This window comes from Scardinius erythrophthalmus (genome assembly GCF_964197995.2).
Source record: "Scardinius erythrophthalmus genome assembly, chromosome: 4".
Classification (NCBI taxonomy): domain Eukaryota; kingdom Metazoa; phylum Chordata; class Actinopteri; order Cypriniformes; family Leuciscidae; genus Scardinius; species Scardinius erythrophthalmus.
The window spans coordinates 1,755,251-1,762,750 of record NC_138224.1 but is presented as its reverse complement, the minus strand read 5'-3'; the positions used below and the strand labels follow the sequence as shown (position 1 = coordinate 1,762,750).

General features: G+C 48.2%; 1 long non-coding RNA gene across 1 annotated transcript in view; it reads left to right on the top strand.

Moving 5' to 3' along the window:
* Positions 1-7,042: 7,042 nt before the first annotated feature.
* LOC308690027 overlaps positions 7,043-7,500 on the top strand; it is a 20,485-nt gene continuing 20,027 nt past the window's right edge. The window contains exons 1-2 of the long non-coding RNA XR_014030111.1: positions 7,043-7,131; positions 7,414-7,500. The exon at positions 7,414-7,500 is cut by the window's right edge and continues 9 nt beyond it. This is a non-coding gene — a long non-coding RNA (uncharacterized lncRNA). The remainder of the gene's footprint in view (positions 7,132-7,413) is intronic.

Below are 7,500 nucleotides of genomic sequence, written 5' to 3'. Positions count from 1 at the left end.
GTCTATCAGTGTGTGTCTGGGGTCCATCAGTGTGTGTGTGTGTGTCTGGGGTCTATCAGTGTGTGTCTGGGGTCCATCAGTGTGTGTGTGTGTGTGTGTGTGTCTGGGGTCCATCAGTGTGTGTGTGTCTGGGATCTCAGTGTGTCTGGGGTCTATCAGTGTGTGTCTGGGGTCCATCAGTGTGTGTCTGGGGTCTATCAGTGTGTGTCTGGGGTCCATCAGTGTGTGTCTGGGGTCCATCAGTGTGTGTGTGTCTGGGGTCCATCAGTGTGTGTCTGGGGTCTCAGTGTGTCTGGGGTCCATCAGTGTGTGTGTGTCTGGGGTCCATCAGTGTGTGTGTGTGTCTGGGGTCTATCAGTGTGTGTCTGGGGTCTATCAGTGTGTGTCTGGGGTCTATCAGTGTGTGTGTGTCTGGGGTCTATCAGTGTGTGTCTGGAGTCCATCAGTGTGTGTGTGTCTGGGGTCTATCAGTGTGTGTCTGGGGTCCATCAGTGTGTGTGTGTCTGGGGTCTGTCAGTGTGTGTCTGGGGTCCATCAGTGTGTGTGTGTCTGGGGTCCATCAGTGTGTGTGTGTCTGGGGTCTCAGTGTGTGTCTGGGGTCCATCAGTGTGTGTGTGTCTGGGGTCTCAGTGTGTGTCTGGGGTCCATCAGTGTGTGTGTGTGTGTCTGGGGTCTCAGTGTGTGTTTGGGGTCCATCAGTGTGTGTGTGTCTGGGGTCCATCAGTGTGTGTGTGTCTGGGGTCTCAGTGTGTGTCTGGGGTCTCAGTGTGTGTCTGGGGTCCATCAGTGTGTGTGTGGGGTCCATCAGTGTGTGTCTGGGGTCTCAGTGTGTGTCTGGGGTCCATCAGTGTGTGTGTCTGGGGTCTCAGTGTGTGTCTGGGGTCCATCAGTGTGTGTGTGTCTGGGGTCTATCAGTGTGTGTCTGGGGTCCATCAGTGTGTGTGTGTCTGGGGTCTCAGTGTGTGTCTGGGGTCTATCAGTGTGTGTCTGGGGTCTATCAGTGTGTGTCTGGGGTCCATCAGTGTGTGTCTGGGGTCCATCAGTGTGTGTCTGGGGTCCATCAGTGTGTGTCTGGGGTCCATCAGTGTGTGTCTGGGGTCTATCAGTGTGTGTCTGGGGTCTATCAGTGTGTGTCTGCGGTCCATCAGTGTGTGTCTGGGGTCCATCAGTGTGTGTCTGGGGTCTATCAGTGTGTGTCTGGGGTCCATCAGTGTGTGTCTGGGGTCTATCAGTGTGTGTCTGGGGTCCATCAGTGTGTGTGTGTCTGGGGTCTCAGTGTGTGTCTGGGGTCCATCAGTGTGTGTGGGGTCCATCAGTGTGTGTCTGGGGTCTCAGTGTGTGTCTGGGGTCCATCAGTGTGTGTGGGGTCCATCAGTGTGTGTCTGGGGTCCATCAGTGTGTGTCTGGGGTCCATCAGTGTGTGTCTGGGGTCCATCAGTGTGTGTCTGGGGTCCATCAGTGTGTGTCTGCGGTCCATCAGTGTGTGTCTGGGGTCTATCAGTGTGTGTCTGGGGTCCATCAGTGTGTGTGTGTCTGGGGTCTATCAGTGTGTGTCTGGGGTCCATCAGTATGTGTGTGTCTGGGGTCTCAGTGTGTGTCTGGGGTCCATCTGTGTGTGTCTGGGGTCCATCAGTGTGTGTCTGGTGTCCATCAGTGTGTGTCTGGGGTCCATCAGTGTGTGTGTGTCTGGGGTCTCAGTGTGTGTCTGGGGTCTCAGTGTGTGTCTGGGGTCCATCAGTGTGTGTCTGGGGTCCATCAGTGTGTGTCTGGGGTCTCAGTGTGTGTCTGGGGTCTCAGTGTGTGTCTGGGGTCCATCAGTGTGTGTGTGTCTGGGGTCTCAGTGTGTGTCTGGGGTCTCAGTGTGTGTCTGGGGTCCATCAGTGTGTGTCTGGGGTCCATCAGTGTGTGTCTGGTGTCCATCAGTGTGTGTCTGGGGTCCATCAGTGTGTGTCTGGGTTCTCAGTGTGTCTGGGGTCCATCAGTGTGTGTCTGGGGTCCATCAGTGTGTGTCTGGGGTCTATCAGTGTGTGTCTGGGGTCCATCAGTGTGTGTGGGGTCCATCAGTGTGTGTCTGGGGTCCATCAGTGTGTGTCTGGGGTCCCTCAGTGTGTGTCTGGGGTCCATCAGTGTGTGTCTGGGGTCCATCAGTGTGTGTCTGGTGTCCATCAGTGTGTGTCTGGTGTCCATCAGTGTGTGTCTGGGGTCCATCAGTGTGTGTCTGGGGTCCATCAGTGTGTGTCTGGGGTCCATCAGTGTGTGTCTGGGGTCCATCAGTGTGTGTCTGGGGTCCATCAGTGTGTGTCTGGGGTCCATCAGTGTGTGTATGGTGTCCATCAGTGTACAGTGTGTGTCTGGGGTCCATCAGTGTGTGTCTGGGGTCCATCAGTGTGTGTCTGGGGTCCATCAGTGTGTGTCTGGGGTCCATCAGTGTGTGTCTGGTGTCCATCAGTGTACAGTGTGTGTCTGGGGTCCATCAGTGTGTGTCTGGGGTCCATCAGTGTGTGTCTGGGGTCCATCAGTGTGTGTCTGGGGTCCATCAGTGTGTGTATGGGGTCCATCAGTGTGTGTCTGGGGTCCATCAGTGTGTGTCTGGGGTCCATCAGTGTGTGTCTGGGGTCCATCAGTGTGTGTCTGGGGTCCATCAGTGTGTGTCTGGGGTCCATCAGTGTGTGTGGGGTCCATCAGTGTGTGTCTGGGGTCCATCAGTGTGTGTGGGGTCCATCAGTGTGTGTATGGGGTCCATCAGTGTGTGTCTGGGGTCCCTCAGTGTGTGTCTGGGGTCCATCAGTGTGTGTCTGGGGTCCATCAGTGTGTGTCTGGGGTCCATCAGTGTGTGTCTGGGGTCCATCAGTGTGTGTCTGGGGTCCATCAGTGTGTGTCTGGGGTCCATCAGTGTGTGTCTGGTGTCCATCAGTGTGTGTATGGGGTCCATCAGTGTGTGTATGGGGTCCATCAGTGTGTGTCTGGGGTCCATCAGTGTGTGTATGGGGTCCATCAGTGTGTGTCTGGGGTCCATCAGTGTGTGTCTGGGGTCCATCAGTGTGTGTATGGGGTCCATCAGTGTGTGTCTGGGGTCCATCAGTGTGTGTCTGGGGTCCATCAGTGTGTGTCTGGGGTCCATCAGTGTGTGTCTGGGGTCCATCAGTGTGTGTCTGGGGTCCCTCAGTGTGTGTCTGGGGTCCATCAGTGTGTGTCTGGGGTCCATCAGTGTGTGTCTGGGGTCCATCAGTGTGTGTCTGGTGTCCATCAGTGTGTGTATGGGGTCCATCAGTGTGTGTATGGGGTCCATCAGTGTGTGTCTGGGGTCCATCAGTGTGTGTATGGGGTCCATCAGTGTGTGTCTGGGGTCCATCAGTGTGTGTCTGGGGTCCATCAGTGTGTGTATGGGGTCCATCAGTGTGTGTCTGGGGTCCATCAGTGTGTGTCTGGGGTCCATCAGTGTGTGTCTGGGGTCCATCAGTGTGTGTCTGGGGTCCATCAGTGTGTGTCTGGGGTCCATCAGTGTGTGTCTGGGGTCCATCAGTGTGTGTCTGGGGTCCATCAGTGTGTGTCTGGGGTCCCTCAGTGTGTGTCTGGGGTCCATCAGTGTGTGTCTGGGGTCCATCAGTGTGTGTCTGGGGTCCATCAGTGTGTGTCTGGGGTCCATCAGTGTGTGTCTGGTGTACATCAGTGTGTGTCTGGGGTCCATCAGTGTGTGTATGGGGTCCATCAGTGTGTGTCTGGGGTCCATCAGTGTGTGTCTGGGGTCCATCAGTGTGTGTCTGGGGTCCATCAGTGTGTGTCTGGGGTCCCTCAGTGTGTCTGGGGTCCATCAGTGTGTGTCTGGGGTCCATCAGTGTGTGTCTGGGGTCCATCAGTGTGTGTCTGGTGTCCATCAGTGTGTGTATGGGGTCCATCAGTGTGTGTATGGGGTCCATCAGTGTGTGTCTGGGGTCCATCAGTGTGTGTATGGGGTCCATCAGTGTGTGTCTGGGGTCCATCAGTGTGTGTCTGGGGTCCATCAGTGTGTGTATGGGGTCCATCAGTGTGTGTCTGGGGTCCATCAGTGTGTGTCTGGGGTCCATCAGTGTGTGTCTGGGGTCCATCAGTGTGTGTCTGGGGTCCATCAGTGTGTGTCTGGGGTCCATCAGTGTGTGTCTGGGGTCCATCAGTGTGTGTCTGGGGTCTCAGTGTGTGTCTGGGGTCCATCAGTGTGTGTCTGGGGTCCATCAGTGTGTGTCTGGGGTCCATCAGTGTGTGTCTGGGGTCCATCAGTGTGTGTCTGGGGTCCATCAGTGTGTGTCTGGGGTCCATCAGTGTGTGTCTGGGGTCCATCAGTGTGTGTCTGGTGTCCATCAGTGTGTGTCACACACATTCACTGAGAGACACATGCGTTCACTGAGAGACACACACATTCACTGAGAGACACACACATTCACTGAGAGAAACACACATTCACTGAGAGACACACGCGTTCACTGTTCACTGAGAGACACACACATTCACTGAGAGACACACACGTTCACTGAGAGACACACACATTCACTGAGAGACACACACATTCACTGAGAGACACACACATTCACTGTTCACTGAGAGACACACACATTCACTGAGAGACACACACGTTCACTGAGAGACACACACATTCACTGAGAGACACACACATTCACTGAGAGACACACACATTCACTGAGAGACCCACACATTCACTGAGAGACACATGCGTTCACTGAGAGACACACACATTCACTGAGAGACACACACATTCACTGAGAGAAACACACATTCACTGAGAGACACACGCGTTCACTGTTCACTGAGAGACACACACATTCACTGAGAGACACACACGTTCACTGAGAGACACACACATTCACTGAGAGACACACACATTCACTGAGAGACACACACATTCACTGTTCACTGAGAGACACACACATTCACTGAGAGACACACACGTTCACTGAGAGACACACACATTCACTGAGAGACACACACATTCACTGAGAGACACACATTCACTGAGAGACCCACACATTCACTGAGAGACACACACATTCACTGTTCACTGAGAGACACACACATTCACTGAGAGACACACACATTCACTGAGAGACCCACACATTCACTGAGAGACACACACATTCACTGTTCACTGAGAGACCCACACATTCACTGAGAGACACACACGTTCACTGAGAGACACACACATTCACTGAGAGACACACACATTGACTGAGAGACACACACGTTCACTGAGAGACACACACATTGACTGAGAGACACACACATTCACTGAGAGACACACACATTGACTGAGAGACACACACGTTCACTGAGAGACCCACACATTCACTGAGAGACACACACGTTCACTGAGAGACACACACATTCACTGAGAGACACACACATTGACTGAGAGACACACACGTTCACTGAGAGACACACACATTGCTGTGAAATCCCCATTCAGACTTTAGAACATTAACGCACCACTAATTGCCTCCAAATGAATGTGTATTACTCAGGATGAATAGAGTTGTGCGGTTTCTCACTGAATTGTTTTAAAGGGGAAGCGTGTCATTTTTGTGCCGAACCTCAAGTTTACACACGTCAAAATGATCAAATAAATTCTGCTCACACTTTAAGTCTTTATATATAATGCATTATAAAAGTTTTTAATGCATTAATTATGTATCTTCTGATCTGATGAATAATTGTAACCAGTTATAATACATTATAATACTTATAAATGAACTGAACGCTCCATATAAAGCATAATGCGTTAAAACAACCTATTTCAGATGTACAAGGAATCTGCAAATGTTATACTGCATTTTAACTTTCGTTACAATTATTTATGAAAAGCTGTAATGCATTATAACATACGTTAATAAACCTTTATAATGCATTATACATAAAATCTTAATGTGAATTTTCAGCATCATTACTCCAGTCTTCAGTGTCACATGATCCTTCAGAAATCACTCTAATATGAGGATTTGATGCTGAGGAAACATTTCTGATTATTATCAATGTTGAAAACATTTGTGTTTTATTACATTTCGGAAAATGTTAGATTTCACACTTTTTTTCAGAAATTTTTTATGAATAAAAAGTTTAAAAGAAAATTTATTTGAAATATTATTTTTGTAACAATGTCAAATATGTACAGTTTATCAACTGTCAATTTAATGCATCCTTTCTGAATAAAATTATTAATTTATTGTTACTGCAACCATATATATATGACTAAAAATGAATAAATTAACAATTTTACCAGTCTTTTCTTAGGTAAGTAAGTACATGTAAGTGCACATACAGTAAAATAAACTGCAACCATATATATATATATATATGAAGTAAATACTGGTAATCTGAGGTAACTACAGGGGTTACGGTTAGATTAAGCCGGTATTGATCCAGATTTAGTTCCTATATAACCCATTTATAACCCAGTTATTGTAATTGCTATAATAAGTATATAGTGTGTACGTCGGGAACAGGACTGATGGACACTAAAGTGCCAGCATATCAATATATATCACATAAAAAAATTAAGGTAACACTTTATTTTACAGTGTCTTGTTACATATGTTATATTTAGTTACAATAGTAATAACAGTAAATTATGCATAATTACATGCAACTAAACCAAACCTTAATCCTATAGTAAGCACATATAGTTACTTAATATTCAGTTCTTAAATGTATAATTACACTGTAACAATGACACCTTAAAATAAAGGGTTACACTTTATTTTAAGGTGTCATTGTTACAGCGTAATTATATATTTAAGTACTGAGTGATATTAATTAACAACATGTGCTTACTATAGGGTTAGAGTTTGGTTTAGTTGTATGTAATTATGCTTAATTTACTGTTATTACTACGGTAAGTACATATGTAACAAAGACACTGTAAAATAAAATGTAACCAAAATGTATCTAAAAAATGTTTCTGCAGCTTTCTCCAGGAGTTTCTGAGACGCTATTCAGATTCCTGTAGTCTTGAGTGTGTATTGCATCATTCTGTGCTGTGAACGAAACTCCCACAATCCTTTAAGGCAAAAAGTTGTTCACGTGTGTGAGTCGCGGTTTCAACAAACCACTGTTAGTGTTCAATATTCATGAGGAACTTCTGCTACAGTAAGTCTGGAGTAAACCGTGTTCTCAGCAGCTCCTGTTCGTCCTGTCGGTGTGTGTGTGTGTGTGTGTGTGTGTTTGTGCGTCTGCTTTTATTGCTCTATATTGTGGAGAACCGCATGTTGACAGTGAATAAACAGAAGGCTGGCGTGACATTGCTCTAGTTCCCTCTGTTAAGTGATTCTGTTCTCCATAACCTCCAGCCATGTGTCCGTTTGTTAGGTGTTGAATAATGTGAGTGAGATAACGTGTGTGTGTGTGTGTGTGTGTTTCCTCATGACACAGGCCTCCAGCTGTCTCTGACCCACAATCCCACTGGATAAACATGGAAAACGCAGGAACGCCGCCGATCAGAGAGAGAAAGAGCGACTT